The following is a 4,841-nucleotide window of genomic DNA, read 5'->3' as shown; positions in this document are numbered from 1 at the left end:
GCTGGGACCACAGGCATGTGCCACCATGCTTGGCCAACTTTTATTATTATTATTAGTAGTAGTAGAAACGGGGTTTCACCATGTTGTCCAGGCTGGTCTCAAACTTCTGTTCTCAAGTGATCCTCCCACCCCAGCCTCCCAAAGTGCTGGGATTACAGCCATGCGCTACCACGCCCAGCCAACAAATAAATGTTGAACGAATGGGTCAATGAATCCTTGGGCTGAGTATCCGGCAAAAAACTTAATAGAGGAGTTGGATGTGAGTTGGAGCCTACTCTCACCGAGGGGACCATTTCTGGGGCAGGGACTGGACAGCCAAAGGGCAGGAGCTGGGGTTGGGCAGCTGGAGTACCCGGGCAGAGCTGACACAGTCCATGGGGGAAGGAAACTCTGGCGAGAAACCTACTGTGTGCCAGGCACTGAATTGGACACTTTTCTAATCATCTCTTTTAGTCTTCACAACAGCCCTGTGACATGGATCTTATCACCCACTCTCGTTTTACAAATGAGAAAACTGAAGCTTAGAGGAGCTAAGTAACTTGTCTAAGATCACACAGCTTACCACCCCACAGAGCAGCCCACATCTGCAGTCTTTCTTCTGCATCTCCCTGCCTCCTTGCAATTTTGCTTGTTTCATGGAGTTTTGACAGCCCCAAAAGAGCATGGGAATGTCTAGAGCTGGGGCCAGAGCTCCAGGGCTCCCTGGCCTGTCCTACCCCCATAGGACCCCAGATGTGTGATGCTTTTTCATTTCTGTGGAGGTCTCGTGCTGAGGATGTTTGTGCTGGCCCATCCTCATTATGGTGAGGAGGTTCATGCTGGTCCTGCTATTTGGGGCAGAGAAGGTGGCTGCTGTGCTCCTGGGGCAAGATGGGGTCCGGGTGGCCAGGATAGGGGACATGACAGCCTCATAGTTATGTGGGGCTTTTGTCTCAATCTCTATGAAACCAGTCATCAATTCCCACACCATGTGTCTGCCTCCAGAGGCTCACAGGCTAACTAGGAAGACAATGCAACAACAGCAGCCACTTCTCAGGCACTTGCTGGGCACCAGGCATTCTAGTTGGCAGTTAAATGTGCAGTTAGGAGCCAGATGCCAGATATGAAGATCATATTCACCACTTTCTTAGTTATATGTGACCTTGGGCAAATTACTTAACCTCTCTGGCCTCAGTCTCTCCATCTGTACCAAGGGAATAATTCTATTGGAATAGACCAAAGCAGCCCTGATATCTGGGAGCTGCCTGGTCCTATTAGCCAGGACTTGGTTACTCAGAGCTGTCCAACTTGGTGCAATTCGGTCTTGCTATGCTGAGCATAGACAATTTCACAGACATCAGCATCGAATAAGGCCATCCGTGAACAGGGCAGACTAACACAAAAATGAAACTACTCCATAATCATATCTGAACACAGACAAAACATGAATATTGTCAAACCACAGAAATGACCCAAATCCCCCTGTAGAGCTAAGCTGAGTGGAGGCTGCTGGTTTACCAGCTGTAGCTTCAGCCTTGCTCTAGTCTGCTTTCCTTCTAGGCAAGATGTGTTAAGACTCCCAATCACAGCGTTACCTCCATTTCCTGACAGCATCAACCCAGAACAAAGCCTCGCTTCCTTAACCCCTTCCCAATCACCTAACACAGCTCCAAACATTCGTAATGCCCCCTTCCTGGGGTGCCCCATGACCCCCATGGTGCATGCTGTCCCTTGTTGCAAGGAGCTCAGCTTGTTCCCCCACACGTGTTTCTGGTGATCTCTGGTTGGAGGCATTGAAAGTTCCTACCTCATTGGGTTATTGTGAGGAATATACTTGAAATGATACAATTCTAAGGCTCTTTCAATATGCTTGTCATACTTTAGTATTATCCCCGTTTCACAAGGAGGACACTGAAGCTCAGAGAGAGGACCAAACTTTGCCCAAGGTCACACAGCAGGTAATGACAGAGAAGGGATGTACATTCAGGTCTCATTCCAGAGCTGGTTTCCTGAACCCCTGCCTCCATGCTTATAGGGCACAAGCCAACAGGACAACCTTGGGTTGGTGTCTGGGGAGGAGAAGAGCAAAGGGCCCTTGGAACTCAAAAGAAGAGAGCCTCAGGCTGGAGAGGCAGGATATCGAGGATGACCTGAGTCACCCTCTCCTCCTCCCATCCCTTTCATGACTCCCCCAACTGGATCCTCCAAGGGCTCCCTCCCAGGCTGCCTGGCTGCTGAGTAACACAGGGCCAGTCAGGTCCAGAGTGGGGGTCAGTGTCAGCAGAGTAGGAGGCCTGAGTCACTTCCTCACCCTTGCTCAAGAGCATCCGGAGCCACAGCCAGAGTGGCCACTCGTGCCCTCAGAAGGTCGCACCCACTTGGGCAGTGAGCATGTCTTTGGTATCCCCACCTTCCCCAACTCTGCCCCGCTCAGCTGTTTAAGACGTGCGGCACCATCCTGACCTGGTGCCACATCCTAGCCCCTTCCTCAAACCAGAGGAAAACCTGAATCTCTGAGCTTACTTACTCTCTTTTGCCTGCGTCCAGCCTAAAATCTGGCTTCCAGGACCCCACCCCAACTTCGGAATCAAGGTACCTTGCACTGGTGCCACAGATCCCAAAGGTCCAAAACTCCTGCAGCACTCCCAGGCCAGCAACCCCGTTCCTTAGGCTCCCATGGGATCTCAGGGTCAGAGTAGGGGGTGGAGGAGGGAAAAGGCTGGGGAACATATCAGATACCCCAGGGCAGGATGGACTAGGGCGACCCGGTTGGATCACTAGACATGTCCTTATGACGTAGGCAAGGCCATTTCCTTTGAGGAGCATTTCTCTTAATTCTAGGCCACTGCACAGCCTCGCGACCAAGAGCAGGGACTCTAGAACCACGCTCTGCCCTTACCAGCTGTGTTACCTTGGGCAAATTACTTAGCCTCTCTGTACCTCGGGTTTCTCATCTCTAAAATGAGGATAATCATAGTACTGACTCATAGGCCTCTTACCAGGAGTAAGTGAGTTATATAAAACACTTAATCACTGGCACATGGCAAACACAAGTGTTTATTACATGACTCTTTTACATCTAATGGGCTGACTCCTCCATTCATTCTCCACACATTTACTGATATATTGCCATGTGCCAGAAATGAAAAAGACAGATTGCCTGACTGAAATAATGGCGGGCGTTATTGTGTGATGCCGGCACCCCACCCTCACCTCAGAATGGTCTTCCAAGTGGTGCCTGAGGCTGCAGGACTGCCCGGGAGGGTTTGGGGCACAGAGTTTGGGGGCTGCAGACTCCCTAGTGTGGACCCCCGACTTGCTGTAAGCCCCTAGCAAGTTTCTTTCCTTGTTCAGTACACCTTTTCTCTTTTCCACAAAGTGAAGCAAGTGGTCCCCGCCCCTTCCACAGCCCCATGCCTGGGCCAGAGAGGGGTGGACAAGTCAGGCTGGGCATCCAGAGCCCTTGCAGCCATTTCCTCCCCCCACCTCCCCACCTTGCTCCTCAGAGGCCTTTGTGGTTTGAGTATAGAATCTCCATCAGGCTGCACAGGCCACCAGACAGGTGGCAAGGGCCTCGATTTGTCATTGTCCTCATAGGGCCTTAGGAAGCCCACAGAAACTGTCTTCAAAGCTGCACATTGGGCCAGGTGCAGTGGCTCACGCCTGTAATCCAAACACTTTGGGAGGCTGAAGTGGGCAGATCACCTGAGGTCGGGAATTGAAGACCTGCCTGGCCAACATGATGAAACCCCATCTCTACTAAAAATGCACAAATTAGCCATGAGTGGTGGTGCGCACCTGTAGTCCCAGCTACTCAGGAGGCTGAGGCAAGAGAATTGCTTGAACCCGAGAGGTGGAGGTTGCAGTGAGCTGAGATGGCACCACTACACTCCAATCTGGGTGATAGAGTGAGATTTCTCTCAAAAACAAACAAACAAAGAAAAATTCTGCACATTTGAACCTGCATGCATATTTGGTATTATAGAATTAGTGCTGTTAATTTTAGGTTTAAGAATGTATTGTGGGCCAGGCACGGTGCCTCACACCTGTAATCCCAGCACTTTTGGAGGCCGAGGCGAGTGGATCACGAGGTCAGGAGTTCAAGACCAGCCTGGCCAAGATGGTGAAACCCCCATCTCTACTAAAAATACAAAAATTAGCCGGGCGTGGTGGCAGGCACCTGTAATCCTAGCTACTCGGGAGGTGGAGGCAGATAATTCCTTGAACCTGGGAGGCGGAGGTTGCAATGAACCAAGATCAGGCCACTGCACTCCGATAGACCGAGACTCCGTCTCAAAAAAATAAAGTATTGTGTATATGTAGTTTTTAAAATCCTCACCTTTTAGAGATACAAAAATATTTATGAATAAAATGATATGACGCCTGGGTTTTGCTTCAAAACGATGGTGGGAGAGGAATGTAGATGAAATAAAATTGATTATGAGTTGCAGTTGCTGAGGAATCGGGGTCACGGGGGTTCATTGAACCTCCTATCAGATGTGGTCCAGAAGCCTCAGATCTGGGAGCTGGCTAGAAATGCAGACTCTCGGCTCCATCCTAGACCTACTGAGTCAGGATCCGTATTTTAATCAAATAAAATGCCCAGGGGATTCCTGAGCACACTCGAGTGTGAGAAGCGCTGGCTTACTCTGTTCACTTCTTTCCTGCATGTTTGACATTTTTCATAATTAAGAGGTTGTGGGGTTTTGTTTTGCTTTCCTGTGTCTTCACAGTCACGAGGAGCTCTTCCTACGGAGACCAGGGCTGGAGGGAGCTGGGAAGCGCTGCCTCCCGGCTCCTGCCTCCTGCTTGGACCCACCAGCGCCGCCGCTGGCCCGCGCTCGGTCGGGAGGCACCGGGGT

The 4,841-nt window shown here is 50.7% G+C and overlaps 1 protein-coding gene across 1 annotated transcript in view; it reads left to right on the top strand.

Moving 5' to 3' along the window:
- The window catches only part of MAPK13 (mitogen-activated protein kinase 13), a 20,077-nt gene that overhangs the window by 5,009 nt on the left and 10,227 nt on the right, over positions 1 to 4,841 (top strand). The gene's annotated exons all lie outside the window — the stretch shown is intronic.

The sequence above is a fragment of the Colobus angolensis genome, unplaced genomic scaffold, assembly GCF_000951035.1.
Source record: "Colobus angolensis palliatus isolate OR3802 unplaced genomic scaffold, Cang.pa_1.0 Scaffold24, whole genome shotgun sequence".
NCBI lineage: Eukaryota > Metazoa > Chordata > Mammalia > Primates > Cercopithecidae > Colobus > Colobus angolensis.
Note: the sequence above shows the minus strand (reverse complement) of the source record. Positions and strands in the feature narration are given on the sequence as shown.